The sequence below is a fragment of the Ochlerotatus camptorhynchus genome, unplaced genomic scaffold (genome assembly GCF_037179485.1).
Source record: "Ochlerotatus camptorhynchus isolate MF236.1 unplaced genomic scaffold, CSIRO-AGI_Acam_v1.1 ptg000556l, whole genome shotgun sequence".
Taxonomy (NCBI): domain Eukaryota; kingdom Metazoa; phylum Arthropoda; class Insecta; order Diptera; family Culicidae; genus Ochlerotatus; species Ochlerotatus camptorhynchus.
In genome coordinates, this window is record NW_027041039.1 from 1,247,752 (window position 1) to 1,268,226 (window position 20,475).

General features: G+C 37.4%; 1 protein-coding gene across 3 annotated transcripts in view; it reads right to left on the reverse strand.

The window, feature by feature from the left end:
• The window catches only part of Vmat (Vesicular monoamine transporter), a 118,375-nt gene extending 98,411 nt beyond the window's left edge, over positions 1–19,964 (reverse strand). For 2 of the 3 annotated variants that reach the window (XM_065236589.1, XM_065236586.1), the window contains exons 1-2: positions 19,655–19,964; positions 9,424–9,618 (exon numbers count right to left, since the gene is read on the reverse strand). The gene's annotated coding sequence lies outside the window, so the exon portion shown is untranslated. The remainder of the gene's footprint in view (positions 1–9,423; positions 9,619–19,654) is intronic. The other variant, XM_065236587.1, reaches the window with a different exon arrangement.
• Positions 19,965–20,475: the final 511 nt, after the last annotated feature.

Consider the following 20,475-nt stretch of genomic DNA (forward strand, 5'->3'; position numbering starts at 1 on the left):
TCCTCCTTTTAGTATTTTCATACAATTTCTTAGGACTTGTGCTCCGTATTCATTTTTCCCACAAACTTTATGAACTTATCCTCAGAATGCGTTTAGAATTTTCTAGTGAAGTTCACATGAGTTGTGCTCCTCAGAAATTCCTAAGATTTTTCATTGAAATTTACTTTTAACTCAATTCAGGGTTTCTTGTAATTCTATTCAAAACTTAGGCTTCACATGAAATCTCAGAAAATTTCTCAGAACTACCTCGAAAGTCGATTGCATTTGATGTTTTTCTGAATGATTTTTTTTCCATAGCTCTCTTGGAATGAGGTCCTTAGAAATTATATTAAAAATCCTCGAGTCTTTAAAACTGCACATGAAATTTTACTCCAGATTCTTGAAAATTTCTTGACGTATTATAGCTGCTAAGTTCAGAGAATCTTTCTCTTTGAAGGTTCATATCGTGAATTAGTGTTTATGAGATAATAATTGAATAAGTCTAAAACATCAAACATTTATTTGATGCGCCTTCTCTTAGGTCACTTTTTAGTCAATATTTTTACAACTATAAGTCACTATTTGGTCACTTATTTATTCAACATGGTCACTAAAATCACTATTTCTGACAGCAGTGATCGCTACCAGCCCTGCAGTAGCATTGGTACTCAGTACGGAAAACAAGATCGACGGGAAATAAATCAAGGAAAAACAAATCCTAACCAGCATCCGCACTACTATCGGGATTATACCTTCTAGGCTAGATCATAATTGCTCCACTCATTTTGCATTATCACAGAATTTGAACTCATTTGGATGCGATCTCATTCTGCACTGGCTATTTGATGATTTTAAGTTAATTACTACTTTACTACTACATTTCATATATTCTTAGAATTGTGATTTCTCGCGTGATATCATGTGGTGGATTATTTCATTCTCACAGGGTTGACGTAGGGGGGTTAAAGCAATAGACTGGATTCCCAATTAACAATCCAAGCTGAACAGTAAAAACAGTGGCTGATCACAGGCTGATTTGGTGTGTGGAAAGCTGATTAGCAATAGGCTGAATATAATGTTGATTTGTATGTGTACACAGCCAATCTTCTCACCATTATTCAACCTCAATCAGTGAGCTGAACTATAGACTGAAAAAGACTTGATTAAGTATAAATTGATTGATGAGAGTTTTAATACAATAATTGTATACCTTTTACGTTGTTTTTTCCATTTAATTCTACTATTATTATATCATTTTCACTAATTGACTTTCACTATCACTTTAAACTATAACAGATACGTATTTCGATTACTACGTTTACTGAAGAACTTTGCAAGTAGTAAACGAAAAACGTATCTGTTATAGTTTAAAGTGATAGTGAAACTGAATTAGTGAAAGTGAAAGTGATAAAATAATAGTAGAATTAAAAGGAAAAACAACGTAAAAGGTATACTTCATTAAAGTTAACATGACTCCATAAATCAGCATTGTACTACAAGCTTAACTAAAAGCTGATCAATGGCTTATAATTCTAAGTACTCAGCACTTTAACATTGATTGTTTACCAAAAAAATTATTATTCATTATAAATGAATATCAAAATAATAGGATCTTCAGCTGATTATACACAACAGCTAATTATAATGCACTGAGCAGTGTATTTTACTGTCAGTCGGTTTCAGTATAAATTAGGCTGATAATTACTCTTCCGGTAACTATTATTAGACTAGAGTTTGAAGTCCGCATCGTGCTCTCTTGCCGTGCGGATCTACCGTAATGCACCGAATTATTTTTCATTAATTAGTACGCCTACTTTGCAACATAATGACCATATCTGATTCTGAACAATGACATAAAGTCATAAAAAAAATACTAGCTGTTTTGAGCATGGTACGCTTTGATAATTAACTTTTAAAAGTGTCCGGATTTATGGACTAAGTGTCCGGATTTCAGTGCATTACCGTATTTGGTTTGTGCTGAAAGAAGTGTTACTGCTACCTAAAGCTACAACAAATTTAAACAGCACTTTTCAGTGCAAATTTTCTACCTTGTTCGACTCTTATTCCTAAACAAGGATCGAAGATTGGACCCTACCCGAGGTAATCCTGCTTGGCCATTGACTTGGAAAATTCCTCTTCGATCCTTCGGATTCTTATAGTAATCTGCTTGAAAATCGATTTGGAGAAAAAGTATAAATTTCTATTTTAATATTCCTCTTTAGCGGCGCCGGTGGTGTAGGGGTAAGCGTGATTGCCTCTCATCCCAAAAGGCCTGGGTTCAATCCCAACCGGTGCCGCCGGGATTTTCTGAGGCATAAAATCTCTGATCACGCCTTCCTTCGGAAGGGAAGTAAAGCTGTTGGTCCCCGGTCCATGAGTTTGATGGGTCGATAGGTAGGGTCTATGTGTAGGACCTGCCTTCCTGGCACGTCGCTTCAAATTCTTCATCTATACCTGCTCTCCTCGTTGCTTACAATGTTGAGCGAGTAAATGGAGGAACCTCAGTACCAAAATGCGAGGTTAAATTCGATTCAATTATAATCGACGACGATCTTCAGCTCTTGATCCGTGTGAAAAATGTCCGTAGGAGGCATTATCAAAGAACACGAAAAACTGCCAGGAAAGTTATCTGGCGGGATTTGCAAAAACAAATTAGATAACGATTCTCTTCCCTGAGGAACAAATCTTTTTAATATATATAACTAGTCCTATTGAGAATCAGACTGCTCGAGTTTATCTGTATATTTTCTCTCGGGAAAATATTTTCGATGATTCCTGGGGGACTGATTTGGTCGAATTAAGATCTTTAACTAACAAATTTCATAATATGAAAGCTCCAGGTGGTGATGGAATTTTCTATATCCTCATCAAAAAACTTCCAGAGAGTACCTTGTCTTTGGTAAAGTTATTTAACAGATGTTTCCATTTGGCATACTTTCCTGATAAATGGAAAAATGCAAAAGTTGTTCCAATTTTGAAGCCGGATAAAAATTCAGCTGAAGCATCTAGCTACCGTCCAATAAGTTTGCTTTCTTCAATAAGTAAACTTTTTGAAAAATAATTTTGAATATAATTATGCTTCACATCAATTACAACTCGATTTTTGCATATGAACAGTTTGGATTTCGCCATGGGCATTCAACTACTCATCAACCCTTAAGAGTTACCAATTTAATTCGTTCAAACAAATCTGAAGGATGCTCAACTGGAGTTGCTCTTCCAGACATAGAAAAAGCATTCGACAGTGTTTTGCATGAAGGTTTGATTGCTAAATTGAAAAATTTTAATTTTCCACTCTATATTAAGAAATTAGTTCAAAATTATTTAACTGACAGAGCTCTGCAGGTAAATTATCGAAATTCCAAATCTGATCGACTACCGGTTAGAGCAGGAGTTCCTCAAGGTAGCATTCTTGGGCCTATATTGTATAACATTTGCCCTTCGGACCTCCCTGATTTGCCTCAGGGTTGCCACAAATCTTTGTTCGCTGATGACACAAGCAGTTCCGCTAAAGGAAGAAGTCTTCGTGTTATTTGCAGCAGACTGCAGAAAAGTTTAGATATTTTCTCTTCTTATTTTACAAAAAATGGAAGATTTTTCCACCGCTTCCAAAACTCAACTTCTCAACAAACAATCGTCTATTGAATAAACGACTTCTTGACGATTTTATTCAACTGCATGCCTAATAGTATGTACTTGTATTATTTTTAATAATAACTTCTGTTCAGGCTTTGTTCTCACAAATCTGCAGAATTTATTCAACCACAACAAATTGAACTATTGGTGTTGTATAAGGTATGTCGAGAAGCTGTTATTAGACTTATATGAGTTGTAACAGAGCTTATTCGATAACAGTTTTGGATTATTCAGCGTTTATTAGACATCACTGCTTCCCCCTTTAAACAGTGTTGCTCTGTATACACTTGATTATCATGTGAAGTAACGTTTAATTAGACATTATTATACACTTATTAAGCTATTATTCAACTGCGGGAAAATTAGCCCCAAAATAAGATGGACGGGGGGGGGGGGGGCAGGGAAGGGTGTTTATTTAGTGAACACCACACCACACAGATATTAGAAAATTTATTACCTACATATACTGGTCGTTGCATGGGATTCGAACCATGTACCGTCCGATCACCAGCCGCTTGTTTTGTCATTTGAGCTATCCTAGAATTCATCAGCTCAATAATCAATAAAAGCTTGCTTGAAAGTGAATATCTATCAGCACTCCCGATCGCAAATCTAGCTCCTTCAACCCTGTGGGAATGATTTATTCATTCGTCGTTGTTTTACATGAGACCAATGTTACCTCTTCACCCCTCCAAATCCAAGGAAAGGATGCTCGGTTATTTTTTTTTAAACTAGATCAATGCATTCATTGTCGTGAGTCATGTGATCGATGATTACTATTAATTAGGCATAGAACACGCATAAAAAGGGGCTGAGCTTGGAATTGAACTCACGACCTTCTACTTGGAAAGCGGAAATGGTAACTACTACTCTACTGATTTCGTCTTGTTGTTAGACTGAACCAGTGTTGTGGAATAATGAATATAATATGTCGTTTATATTGCATTTACAAAGCATGCGCTTACAACATGGACGCATAGTGGTATAAGAGCTATATGCTGCCTGTACCCACCTTTATTCAGCAATATTGTAAAGCAATGCAAATACATCTAATAATGGAGCTAGAACACATTTATTAGAAGTCTAAGAAAGTATGTTATTAAATCAATTGAAAACAGTCGAATTAAAGCGTCAATGTATGTGCAAATTACACTGGAGTCCACTTTGAGAAGCGTCCGAGAACGGTTGTGTGTTTTTGCTCCGCTGCGTGCTTTTTTTTTAGAGCTCGGGCTATCTTTGTGCTGCCGTGTAGTTTTTCGGTGCTCGCATTTGAATAGTTTTATGTCCCGGACGCGATAATTCTATTTAGAATGTTTTGTGCTGATGTTTTTCCCCTGTTGCTTTGGTGCCTGGTGTGCTCTCGCTCCCTTTGTTGACAGTGTGACTCGACCGCGCTGATCTATTATTAGGTTTTTGCGGTGTGCATTTCTTTTGTGCACAGAGTGACATGAAGAAGAAAAGTGATATTTAGTTATTGTGTGTTTGGATTCGCTGGAGGAGGAATTGTTTAAAAATGACTAGAGAAAATTAAGCATCGAGAATGCGCTCCCGGATGTATTGATTTGGTGAGTACGTTCCAGTTGAAGATTGTTCTCTCTAAATATCCCTTTTTTGAATACGTTTCATCAATCAAACATTATTATATGTTGGGTTTGGGGGGGGGGGGGTAGCCTAAGGGTTTCAATGGATTTGTAGACTGGACAAGTGTTCGTGGATTTGCCAGTCCCTTGTCACGTGTTGATAGACGTACATCTTGTCGTTTGTCTTCCAAAGGTCTTCAATGAAGTTGATTCACCCAGCTGCAACAAACCATCAGGCAGAACTTTACAACCAGTGAAGTATCTGCAGTCATATGTAATCCTTGCACTGATGGTGGGTTCTATTCACATCACATGTTCCCCTATAAAAAAGTGAATTTGTGTCGCATATATTATAATCTCATCTGATTCTGGATTTTACAGTCAGCTTCACAGGTGTCAACCTCCTGCCCAGGAATAAGGAAAACTTCGTTAAAGTATCTTATTGTGTTTCCCTTCCGACTGGGGGACTTGTAGACTTCGGGGCAAACTTTCTTTGACGGTGGTGGATTATTCCCTTCGTTCGCCTCCGTATCCGAAACTGGCTACATCTGTTCCAATTCTGCTTCAGCCTCCAAGCGAGTCTTGAACTCTCTTTTTTTCACTCAATTGATACGTTCCCACATTGGGTTTGGCATGGAGAACTCGTCTTGAGAGAGTTTCGCTACCGCGTTTTTTTTCCGGCCAGTGTAGGATTCCAGCTTCTTTCCAACCAGAAAGAATTACGGTTAGGCATGTTTCGCATCTTTCAATTGTTTGTACCACTTTAAATGGCATTTTTTCCGCACTTGAACTTGGACGACACTAGCTGACTCCCTTCCGAAACATTTTGAACTGTCACTTTTCTCCAGGCAACTTTGTCATCATAAAACTGAACGGTACCAAGTCAAGTCAAAATGGATAATAAATAAACAATAAGGTATTCAAATTTACTTTATAAATGCTATAATAAACCATTGTGCAGCGATGATCGAGACGTTTCCGTCGGATAAGATTATTTTGCGGCCGAGTGTCTAGGAAGCTATGGAAACCGAAATGGCTCTTGATTTTGTTTTATGCCCTTATAGTATAAACCACCATCGCACTTTGTGAGTTGCCCCAATAGAACCCTTGCTTTTGGTTTGAATCAGTACAAATTCGTTCTATTACATAAAAAAAAAGAAGTATACATATTCATTTTCTTCCGAACTAAATAAACCACCATCACACTTTGTGAGTGGCCCCAACAGTATCCTTGCCGTTGGTCTAAATCGGGTCAAATCGGTTCTAATAATTATTTTATATTCAATCAAGTAAACCACCATCACACTTTGTGAGTGGCCCCAACAGCATCCTTGCTGTTGGTTTAAATCGGTTCAAACCGCTTATAATTAATTATTTTGGTCATTGATAAAATAAAATAAACCATCATCACACTTTGTGAGGGGCCCCAACAGTATCCTTATTGTTGGTTTAAATCGGTATACACACATCTAATAATGATCTACATCTCTAGACAGCCGGCTGTTTAGAGCATAAATCGAAAACACTTATAAATAACTACACAAAACAAAAGATCGCATCACTTATCAAGGTGAATCCTGATCCAACGAACCTAACCCACTAACAAAACCTCCTTCCTGTGACTTTTGTGGGATGCAGAGGTAAACACGGTCCCAAAACAACAAAAGTCACACACTAACATTCCTTCCCTCTCCCACCTGATTGCAAGGACGTGGCCGGTGACGTTATTGATCTTTAAAGGTAGGAGTCACTGGAACATGTACACTGAGAATGGCAGGTTACTACCAAGCCCCATTCAGTTGATTCTTTGTACAATTTCACTGGTTCAGATCAATCACGGAGTGCAACTATCGATACGTGCAGTCAGACTAAGCTAAGCTAAGCTAAGCTAAGCTAAGCAATGTATGTATGTGCAAATTACACTTATTCAGTTTTTTATAAGATCAAACATCTGGCGTTGAAAGGACAAGAAGGAAGACAGCCAACGTTTATACAGCTTTTAATAAGAAAATTAATCTGATCAGAGCAAGCAGTGAAATAATTGTGTATTTATCGATCTCAATGAGCTTTTTCAGCACATAATTCTCGTTTTATTCAGCATTGTACGCTGTAATGCAGCATTTATTCAATATATATATGCTTATTTGTGACTCTGAATTGTTTGTTGGGTTATAATATTTCCACATAATCCTAGAGCTTCCTTTTCCAAACTTAGTAGTAGTCACATAGTCACTATGAACGGAGTTCCAATTTCCTGGTCAAACCAAGTGAAATATCTTGCATTAATATTTGACAAAAAATTTACTTTATAAAGATCACATTGAGGGCATTCAAGCATTCAATTACATAAAATGTTTGTATCCTCTTATAATCATAAAATCCAAACTTTGCCTGAAGAATAAACTTCTAATGTTTAAACAAGTTTTTAGACCGGCCATGCTTTATGGTGCCAGGAAAAAAAACACTTCAAAGGATTCAGAACAAAGTTCTGAAGATGATTTTGAAGTTGCCTCCCTGGCGAGGGGGGCTACTCTATATACGATGCAGGAAAAATTGTGTTTTGCTGTGGCTAGCTGCGCGCACGCTGAGTAGATAGAAAGAAGATTGATGTCGATTATGAAGATTTCCTGCATAATGCGCGATACAAGTAGATGAGAGAAATGAAAGAATATCTTTCGAAGTTTGATTCGCTAGTGTGAGATTTGTTGAGCATCTGGAATTGAGATTTAGATTTGTCGCCCCCCTCGCTCCCTGGTACAGTACTACCGAGGTATATAGAATGTCTAATGAGACCTTAGAACAAATGTCCAACAAAATAATTAATAATTTCAGGCAAAATTGAGGATTGCAACGATTAATTCCCTTTATACTTAGATAATTTAGTTTAAGTTTTTAGTTTTAAGATGTCAATTGTTAAACTGACATGCAGGTTTAGAAAACCTGTTTAAAATACTGAAATGCCAATGCAGGAACAATGTTAGAACACTTAGATATATATCATAACAATTAAGGCTGATAAGTTACTGTTTTAACCTACATGAAATGTAATTTATTTTAAGTTTAGAACAAAAGAGTTTAAAAATATATATAAATGAGTGGCCGGGGAAAGGCGACGTATATGCTTTGTTTTTATTAAAACTCAAGGGCTAGAATAGAGTATTATTTAATGTCTCAATAAACTTAACATTGAAACTATTTTTAAGCTTTAAGCTGGTTAAAATCTCCAAAATTTGATGTTTTAGATCTGGAAACTTAGCCCATTGTTCAAACTGAGGCTGAACTAAAATCTTTGAATGATTGCTTGTTAAGCATTAAATTGTTACCTGGGTTGCACAACATTGGCGCTTCAGTAATAGCGGTTCCAAACGATTTTAGTAAAAGACAGTATAGTTTGTAAAAACATAATGCATCACCTTTCAGCCATGAATTAATGATGAACACAAATTCGAATTCTCCTCTGAAACAGTAAATACAATGTTCTACGGACAGTGCAAATCGATATTGATTTGCACCGCACCGACGGCGTCGGTCTATAAACTGGCCCGTTATTCAGGTGCAGGGCATGAGAATAACAGCAAATTCAAGAAACTTGACGACGCGGAAAATCATAACAATACAAAAAGTCCCTCGACAATCTGACGGAGTGCTTTCACATTGGGTCAAAATGGTTAAAAAAATTAGTTCAAATAATAAGTATTTCCATATCGCGAATATATGCTCACAGATCATAAAAACATAATTCATAGTTGTAGTTAATATTTAAGAACCTACACAAAAGCACCATGAACGTACACGAAACATGAATTGTTATCAAAATCAAATAAAACTCAAGGAACAATGTCAGTATACTCAATTCTGTTTTTACGCTATTTTTTTTTATCTATTTTGTGATCTTAAAGTGTAATCAAATTTATTGAAACTTGTCACACTAAAATATTGCTGTACCCATCATGCATGAGGTCAAAATCGGTACAAAAAAAATCGCCAGAATTGAATGTATTGTGACCAAAATTTTCCGAATTTGTTTCACATTACAGAAACGGAAAATAAACCCCAGAAGAACACTGGACCACCTACCAGCTTTTCCCATTTTCCAGCCCATCTCATTTTACTGGGACGCCACACAAAAGGGAAAACGAAACCGAAAATATATAGGAGCAAGAGAGTTTGCCATACACGCGTTTCCGAAAAACACAGATCGAGAAGGTAAAGGTATAAAAGTACTTACACGACTTTGTTCTCGAGGCTGACTGGTGGTGGCGGCGAGATATCAATCTACCGGAACGATGCTGGTACGATGTCACTTCATTTTCAAGCGGTTTTAACGATTAGGTTTTTTTTTCGGGAAGTTTATTCTACTTTTCAGTTTTGTTTTCGGGGTTAGCAGTTTCACTTACCCCCTTATGGGACGTGGTGATGCGATCTTGATATTTAAAAGATGAATGTTCAAAACGAGGTACAATGCAAATGCAATGGATTTGCTTGGTTGGATTTGTTAAAAAAATATTGCTCGATGCAGAAGGTTAATTGTGAGAAACATGGCGGTAGCACTGTTAAGTATTACAATAGGGTGACGATATATTTATAGCGTCAAATTTGACGACACACACCGCCACCGCAAAAGATTCAAAAGTTTATTGGCATAACATCTCGTACAACTTTTGTCTGCATTTTGATTTCTTATGGAAACCTACATCCTATGTGAATTAATTGATTTAGGTATTTTAAAAAGCGAGCATTATACTTTGTCTGTGATTATACAGTCCCGGTTTTGTCAGCCCGCGCATGGGTTCCGAAGAACATTGGAAAAGATTTTCAAAAAGGGGCTGAGAAGATTAAAAAATCAATCCTAACCAAAAAAATATTATTTATTTCTTATGTCATGAAGTCAAATGACATGATAATGATATTTTATTAAATATATGTCATTATTATTTAAATTAAAATTATCATGAAAAATATTATGTTTGAATATTATTTTTATAAACAAATTATGAACTATGAATGGATAATACCAGCTGCAAACAAACAGTTTCTACAACGAACATCTTTCATTTTATGGAACAAACTTACGTCATTTTTTCCCAAATCTAGCGCGTTCACAATATGTAGGAGAAAGCGTCTAATATTGGTCGATGGATCTAAAGGATTGGGAAGATTTTAAATTGCTTTTTTTAACAAGTTCTGGAATGTTACACAAAATTCCAGGATAAATCTTCATCAGTTGACTTGTTTCTTCGAACATCGCTATAGTCCTCTCCAGGCGGATTCGTATTGGTGCGATTTGCGTGTGTTAGTGAGATGGTATTTTTTGTTAGTTGTTAGAATTTTTTTGTTTGCCGTTATAACTGTCATTTTAAAGTAGAAATAAACAACAAAACAAAAACAAACCCTACGCTTGCACGGTAAGAATCAAATACCCTTTATGAGTAAAAGTTAACCCATTTTTAATAAAAGTGGTTTTACTCATTAATGAGTAAATTATTTTAACGATTATGAGTTGCTGCTAACAGAAGCTAACAGTTACTACTTGTACTCCTTTATTTAACGTCGGTCTCTGTTCCGCAATCTAGTGCCAATCACCGACGGACATCGATTGCCATCTATTGGTGGCAATCGAATGTGCAGGAAGGCAGCTTCCACAACTGCGTACGATATCGCACCCATTCAACACACATGGGCCGGGACCAACGGCTTTACTTCCTTTCCGAAGGAAGACGTGACCAGAGATTTTTATGCCTCAGAAAAATCCTACCGACCTCGGCTGGGATTGAACCCAGACCCATTGGGGTGAGAAAACAGGCACGCTTACCAGTACACCACCGGTGCCTGCAGTTACTACTTAATGGGTACAATACATAAATTATTCATTAATTAGCAGTGACACTTTTCGCGAAAATTTATGCCAAATCTAGCGTTAATTTTAAGTGCGCTATATCTCGCAGAAATTTACATGAATTTTTTAAAACGGTGCAATTCCATCGTGGGAAACATTGTTAATAATAATTGAGTAATTCCAAAGTAATTCCTAAAATTATTCAAGAAATCGTAGTAATTTCGATAATCGACGGTAATAAAAATAATTTCAAAGTAATAAAGTAATTTTAATTAATTGAAAAGTAATCATAGTAATTTTCAGTAATCTGACTGGCACTGAAACCCCTCGAGAAGCACATCCCCTGTTTAAGTTTGTTTACCAGCCAAATTACTTTTTGACGTAAGCACCTTCCCATCAACATGTTTCTCGATGTTAAGTCACCCGATTTCTATAGGTCTTTTGATTCACAATCAACGTACACGGTAAGAAAAAAGTACTCAAAAGTAAGTTCTTTTCCCTCCTCTCGGCACTATAGTGCAGGAACCCAACAGTAGGTAAAGCGGGTCAAAGTACAGTAAGTTAGTACACCCAACAGTAAGTTAGTTGTACCCAAAAGTAGATAAACATGATTATTATATTATTTGTCAGAGTCTGAATTTTGAGTTTCTGGCATACAGAACCGATGTTGACGCAATTGGACATAAGGAATCGATGCCGAATGAAGTCAGGTTTGGCCACAATGGCGGTATGCTGGTCACTTATCAAATATCATAAATATTTTAGGAAATGGAACCTAAGTCTGGTAGACTTAGAATCCGGACACATAAAGCCAGGTGTTACTCGGGATTGATTTGACGTAAGAAAAAATATAATTTAGTCAAACAAAGTTAATTTATGGTAGGGTAGAGCACTATTTCGTCGCAATTGCCCATTTCCGTTCTATCGATCAGAAAAGATCAATAATATCAATGATTTCACCCTGCACAAATCAATAATAGGTTCGTTCCGATGCGTTAGTTCATTAGCTACAACATACATCCTATTAGAGCGCATTGTATAAATATTTACGATCATTGTTCTCAAAACAAAAGAAGCGCTTCTAGCGAATCCCTTTTCTCTACGTTTATCCGTAGGACGAAGAAAATCTGATGCCGTTTCAATGCGTTAGGACGGAATTAAAACTCGTAGAACGAATTTAGAATCAAGAAGCAATATTAGATTTTAAGCCATATCTCGACAATTTGCGTTTTTTGTTCAAACCCGTTCAAAGAAAAAGAGGTAAAGCGCGGGTTGTGCTTAGTAGGACGGAAATTAGATCAAAACCCTTAAAAAAAAAATGCAAAATGACTCCGACGGCGTTCGGATGGAGTCGCGGACTTTCTTTGGAATTCTCGCCATCATGTGCCGCACACTGGACTAGTCAACCTCAGTGGCCATTTTTTAGTTTCTGGGCGAGATTATCGGCGAAAACAAATTTTAATTTGTTGGAGACATCACCCCATGCTGTGGCCAGATAACACTTTTGTCCGGGAACCTGCCTGAAATCCATCTTGACATAGGTTTCGTCATCCATGAGAAGGCATCTTCTGTACTTCGTCAGAACCCGGTAGTAAAGCTTCCAGGCGCTTGTTCTGGTTACTAGATTCTGCCTCATAGTCCGGCTCGGCTGCTTGGAGGCACGGAATGAACGGTAACCTGTTCGCAGACGGATCCTCCGGACGGTACTACCAACCGATGGAAACTAATGATTTTAAATTGGCTCACTAATTGACTAGCCTATTGGTTTCAAGTACATCTATAAGCGTACCCCATTCTAGACGAAATTCTAGTCCGACAATATGCGTCAATAATTTTACGCTATGCCCAGAACTCTCGAATTGGGACGTCGCAAAAAAATTATAATACGGTAACAGCCGTAGTACCAACCGGTGGAAACTAACGATTTTAAGTTGGCTCACTACTTGACTACTGAGCCAAAAAGTTGAGCACATTTCTTCGGGACCTTCTGGTCTTAGAGTTACCTCTATGGTAGTACCATAGAGCTAACTCTAAGACCAGAAGGTCCGGAAGAAACGTGTTCAATTTTTTGGCTCAGTTCTATCTTCGGTCCCAAACTAATCGATGCACCCATCGAAACATAGGAGAATCCACGAACCCCTCATTTTATCTGTCAAACTTTCATAGCGAATCAAAACAAACATAGTGTAGTACTAGAATTTTTACTAGAATGGGGTCCGTTAATCGATTTGCTTGGGACCAATAGGCTAGTCAAGTAGTGAGCCAACTTAAAATCGTTAGTTTCCACCGGTTGGTACTACGGCTGTTACCGTATTATTATTTTTTTTGCGACGTCCCAATTCGAGAGTTCTGGGCATAACGTAAAATTATTGACTACTTAAGCTGAGTGTGAAAGTACTGCACTATTCAATTCATTGCTCTGTCCAGACCGTTTGTACCAAACGGTAAAGAAAGAGGCAATGAAAGAGCCAACACAAACATTCAGTCACTCACGAACAAGACTAACACCGCTTGCCTTCGCTCACACAGCATGTAATAAGGCTATCCACGAGACAGTTGCGATCAGCTGACTTTTTTGTTTACCAAGAACTTTTGACCGATCAACGTCCGGGAACGTAATTTGTGATTAGCCTCGGTCCCTTTTAATTTGTCTCATTATTTATGGATGGCCCTTATATTTGAAATGACATTTCATATTCATCTAGTGATGTGCGATTTTTATTCGAATAATCGATTAATCGATTACCGAACCGAAAAGTAAAATATTTGTTATTGGTGACATCATGCCGATATAAGCATTAACTTCTCCAGAGAATCGTCACCCATTGTTTAAGACATGTTATGCACTCACATTGGTGGAAAACTGACAGCACAGCGAACAAAAAACAAGTGATTAGTTGTTAATCGAGTAATTAAAAAATAGGACATCGTTGATGTGATTGGTGTGATTGTTTTGATTAAAAAAGCGCAAGATTTCAACTCTACCGAAGGGGCAGCATAACCACAAAAACACCTTGCATACGGGGGGTCTTCATTGGATCAAAGGGACCGTGAAAACACTAAAATAGAATGTTTTTTTCTCCTGCCTGTTTCTTCTTAGTAATATTCTTTGATAGAACTGGCAGTTTATTCTCATATTAATTTCTGCTTTGTCTATGTTTACATTCAGCACCATTAACATCAGATCACTCACACACTCTAGATTTCTAGCTGTCAGTTTCACTGATAAACGTCTCTTGGATCACCTTATTGAGGTATTTCCGCTCTGTCATTCAAAACAAGGATTGGGTACCATCACCGAAGAATAAACGTGCTGACTGAGCTACTGACTGAGTGCTCGGCTGTCAGTGACTCGTTTTCATCTCAATCATTCAGACTCTCACGAGGCAGTGAATGATGAGGCAGCTGGCAGTTCATATTCATATGAAAATGACTTATTGAACCTGAATGTTTTGCGCACTGGTTTTGGGTTTCTCTTGATCAACCTCAACACCTTCCAGTTCAGCTGCCGATCCAATGTTCCAGCACGACATTTGCTTTGAACCTTCCGGACCACACTCGAAAACGAAACCGCTTGAGAACATTGTGGGTGTGCAGGATCAATTTTATTTTCTCGTCTTCCATCTAGTAGAACTTTTTTAGTACTGCACGTATTGAGACAAAACTTTCACTACTGAAACACGTGTACTTTCAAAACAAATCACTTTCTAAACATTCTAAATCCGACCACTAGAGGCGCTGCTATAGAATAAAGTGCCCAAATTCTAAGTGGACCAGACTTAAGATGCATAAAAATAGTGCAATCAATACATAACTGTGGACAATTGATGGTTTCTTGCTTCATATGACTTAAACCGGATGTTCCGGATACCGGCTCCGGTGGTCATAATCTACTTACTCTCTATATTACTTGAATTTATGCCAAATTAACCGATTGTTGGTTATTGTCATAGCAAACACATATTATTTTTTCAGCATTAGAACCAAATTTAACGCGATATAAGTGAAATTTTAAATTCTTCGAAAATAATTCCCATACAAAGTTGAAACCTACCTCTAAATCTTCATCAATCTTCACCATTTTTTGCATAAACTCATATTTTGGGGCTATGAATCAAACTCGAGTTTGGCCTATGATAAATTTAACACTTTTTTTTCAAAATGAAGCACCGTAATGTAGAACAGGAAGTGTCTATTTAGTGTGGATCTTAATTAATCATATTGTCGAGCAGATTTGGAACATCCTTCTACCAGGTATTCTAAAAAAAAATTCCCAATACTCCTAGGTGATAAAATTCGAATGATGAGAAATATTAATTTAAACTGCTGGAATTATATGATCCATTATTAAATACAAGTAACGTATCTGGAAGGATTCCGATCCTTTTCTGTATTTTAAAAATCACACCCTGGTGATATTTCACGAAACACCGTTGTGCAAGGTTGCAAATACTCATTTCAGCTAAAATAATGTTTTTTTCGAAACAATAAAACCAGAAGATGGTATGATGACATGTTTTGCTTGTAACTTACAAGAAGGGGTTAAAACATAAAACCTGTCAATTTTTCTTTCTATGAGTCACAATCTGCTGATCGCTGAGTGACTGAGTGAGTGAGTGAGTGAGTGTGTGAAAAATCGCTGATTGTGACTCTCATGAAGTGAAATAAACAGGTTTAATATGTCAAACACATTCTTTGCAACCTTTCTTGTATCTTACCAATTCAAAATATGATCATAGCATCTAATTAGTTCATAATTAAAAACAACATTGTTTTAACTGAAATGAGTATTTGCAACCTTGCCGTTGTGTATGCTTCGGTCTTGGTGGGTTTTAACTATAAACTCGGATATTTGTCTCATGATTTAAATCCTGATCGTAAATAACGGAATTTGCTCCCTATTTATAACGACATGATGGACAAAAAATCGAAGAAATATTTGAAACTATGGTATACGCTGTATTTATTCGCCGCCGGGATGTTCGGGATGTTCTGAGGCATAGCATCTCTGATCATGCCTTCCTTTGGAAGGGAAGTAAAGCCGTTGGTCCCCGATTCATGAGTTGATGGATCGATAGGTAAGGTCCTGGTGTGGGAGCTGCCTAACTAACATTTTCAGCTTTATAAGCCAACTTTTCCAGTATTGTGCTGTAAAGTAGCTGAATAAAAGCTGCAGATACAGCTACAAGCAGAAGCTAGCAAAATAGTTTTGGAGAAAGTTTACTCAACTTTTTCACAACCATTATTCAATTTATCAGTCGCACTGAAAAACAGCAGCCAATAAACGCTAATACCACTTCTGTGCAAATATGAATCAATTTTCAACTTGTAGCTGCATATATAATGCATAACATAAACATCAAAAGTGCTTTTTCAACAACTAAACAAGCTGTACTCAGCTTATAACTTAGCGCTACTTTGGAAGCATTTTTACAGCCAACTAGGTTTATTTTTAGACGTGTGCAGTTTTACAACCTTTACTCTGCTCCTTTACAAAGCTGAAGTAACTAGTCGAGAAAAGTGATTCATGTGCACTATTATAAAGCCGCTACTCAACGGTATTATTTTAGAATGTCATCTATATTTGTTTACGTTAGTTAAAAGTGTTGGCGAAGCGAAGTTGGTAGTGTCAAGGTTTGCCAATACGGTCGTCTCGAGTTCGATTCCAAATTCCGGTGCAGGGTAAATAATTTGGTGGTGTGCTTATAACTAATTTCGATTAATTTGATTCTCACAGCAAAATAAACTCAATCAATTCCTCCAACAAAAAAAGCGTTAATAATATTTAACCCGGCTTCAAGAGAAAGCTGTGTAGTTATTATTGGATGACCGGGAAAAGGTTGAATAAGCGCCTTTCAAGTTTGCACACAACTAAACAGCAGTATAACAGCTGTATAGAAGCGTAAATGGAAATGCAATAAGAGCTTGTTCCAACCGTCCCAACAGCCATAAGTAGCTGACTAAGTTTGCCAGATTTGCTTTTATAGAGGTTGAGTAAAGGTAGCCTCATATCGTATAACGTTTGAATACAGCTTAAGGCTGTATAAATGAAATGAGTAAAGCCTTTACATTGCGAAAATTGTTAGTTGGGTGCCTCCCTGGCGTCGGTAGCATTGGTGCTCAGAACGGAAGGTCGACGGAAAACAAATCAAGGAAAACATATTTGAAGAAATAATAATAAGAGAAGATCAAATATAAATCACATAAAATCAGATTTGATAGTAAACCTAATCGGCGATCCAAAAATAAACCACCACTTCTTCCTTATAACTTCCAAGGTGTTTCTTACACCTTGTGACAGCTTGTCAAAGCTTAAAGTTCAATTTTTACATCTTTTCTTAATCTAACAAATTTTATTAAAATTTCGTTAGAGTAAGGTAGGACAAAAGTTCAACCTTAGCTGAAAAATTAACATGTCTCAAAACTCCAAACATTTGAAATCAAACTAATTCCATACACATGATCCCTGATTCAAGGTTTACAACTTCATATTTGATCAAAAATTCGCAAACATAATGGCAGTTTTTGAGAAGTTTTGCCACTAGATATTTTTAAATGCTCCGTGATGGTGTGAAGGAGATAATGCAATCACATATTTGTGCCCAGATATTGTCAAAACATGGCGAACAACAAAATTAACTCGAATATAGTGGTTTTCACAATAAATAACATAGGGTCACCATTTTTTCGAGGCTTTTGTCACATTCTGCTCCATTTTTAGAGTAAATGCGTTTTAGACATTTATGAATGATTACATGGGTTTGAGACATGACTCGAAGCGTTTCCCCGCTGCTCGAACTTTTGCCCCACTAGCCAATTCCAGCTTCCTGATGACATATCTAAAGCGCCTGATACTCCTAAAATCATCTTGAAGAAAAACGCAATCATGCCCTGAAATAAAATTACCCCCTCACTATTGAATGTTTCTTGTTGTACGCACCCAAATTTGATACAAATGTTATTATTTATCATCCCGAAACATAATTTTGCCTATAAAATTCTTCGAAAACATTACCAAATTTTTGTGATTTTTTTTGGAGAAAGTTGTACCAAAATATTGAGTTTTATTTTGCACGGGATTGGATAACCTCAAAACAAACTTTTGTCCCGCCCCTCGATTTTAATTTTAACAAAATGTTGTATATTTTTTTTCAACTGCTTTGATGATTTTTTCACATAGTACCCTGAAACCTCGCCTGAAACATGATTATAGCAACATGTGTCATTAATGGCGGAAGTTGATACAATTATATTATAATTTAGTTATTTCTTTCTGGTCAGGTTGCTTGCTTCAGCCAAATTAGGCGCCATCAAAAGTTCTAAAAGTGTCTAACACATCATTTGCGAGAATACAATGAATAAAAAGTTAATTAAAAAATCCGATTTTCAGATTGTACCCTAAGTGACCTTTTTAAAACCAGTACAAAATAAGAACCATTAAAGATAGGCAATTTGAATCTTCAGCAAAATTGCTTCAAATAAATTGTTCTGCGACAAAGTACACTGGTCCATTTAAAAAACTAAAAGGTTTTCATTTTGAAAATATCGCCCCAAAAATATATAAAAACTTTCCCGAAGGCACCATTTTCCTAAAATTAATGGTTTAGCGCAAACATGCTTGTCTTCCTGAATACGGCGTTGAGACCATTGTGTATTGGTTTCAGTGGCATTTGTGTCGCATAGAACATATTCGTGGGACAGTATTCAGGTATGTAGGAAAAATCATCAGCTCAAACCCCGTTTACGGTACTACCTCGTGAGAAACATGGACAGAGGACTTTTAATGGATTTGTCGTTTAGTAAGCGTAAAATTTCTCAAACAAGTGGCGGATTTCCACTGAAATAAGTACTAGAACCATAATTTTTTTTAAATTTTCTCTTGGTTGTGAAACATACAACTTTTTTTTCGAAAAGTTCATACATTCTATTTCTGAGGATTAGACAATCTTCTAATACAAATTGAAATAATGTTCATATGGGTTTTAGGAATGAATAAAGTTCGTCAAGATTTTGTGTGCTCATCATATTTTTAACGTCAAACTAATCATATCTTATTCCCGGTGAACTATTTAATTAAACTCATCTTCAAATAGAACTATTATATTACGTGCTTACAACCTACACCTGCTCGGCGGTTGCTCATCATCCTGTAGCCCAGGCATTTATTTCCGTCTGAAAGTTCGAACGGCTTTCCGTGAAATTGTAAACAGTGCTTTATTTCCACGCTATTACGATCTATACGTTAATTTTCTGCACGCGGTCAAATAGCTACTAGTCAAAGGGAGGAACAAAAGAAGAGAAGATCTATTTCATCCGAGTTCAACAGCATATTTGCCCAACACGCACCGATATGAGAACCCAGAGAGTCGTATTAATCATTCGCTGCCACTGTTTGTAACCATACACGCTTCATAAAGTGCTCTTTTGGACCGACGGGACTCTCGAAATCGTTTATCAATTTTATTGTGCATCCGTTCGGTTCAATCGGCTTATTGAATTTCACAGGCCAGTGCACACACATGTTCCCACGCATCGTTCGCATCGGTGTAATGTAACACTTTTCCAACGATTCGAGCAATTTTTCACATCAAACGATCCATCACTGTTCGTCAGCTCACTATACCTTTTCAGCCGTACTGCAACCTGCTCCGAAGAATCAAGACACAACCATTTACTTCCACCTCTTTGCCAACACTAATTTCAGCAACGGCTACGGCTACCGAGAAGGAAAATCGCTTGGCCACTCCAGAATCTTGTACCACACCGTTTCGCTCTTGGAACCGCACACTACACTATCACTAGCACCACAATCACCACGCACACACTTTCACTCACTCCTGAAGTCTGTACACAGCACAGAGTCCCAAGTGTCTTCTTCCAGATCTCAACTTGGTCCTCGAGAGCCTGCTGCCAAATACAGCCTGCGAAGACGAGATCTGGTCTCGTACTGAAACAGCCTCCAAGTGCGGTGGAAAACTCTTACCTCCGTCAGGAAAGCCGTGAAAATTCATCCCACTCGTGAGCATATAACCATCTCGCTCACATTCGCTTTTCCGTCTCCCGATTCACAGCCGAAGAATTCCGACAGGGAAAATCCAGAATTGCTTTCACACCACATAAAGCGCTCGTGAAAATTCATGAACCACAGTTCGTTTAACTGGAAGGTCTACCATCAACTTCCTTTCTTGCATTTGGTTCGTTCAATCTAAGGCTCAGCACAATTACGCATCACCACCAGCCGGATCCATTTATTTCATCCCGGTTCATGCGGGCCATCCTGGGCGGTATGGGGCAGCCACCGCGTTAAATACACGAATATACGAACGGAATGGATCCAACAAGTGGTGGCGCAGCGACTTCGGAATACAGAACTTCTAGAATGCTATTGTCACATCTCATCCCAACCTTTCAAAGCTCAGTCAGTCCGGTACCTACACACCATCA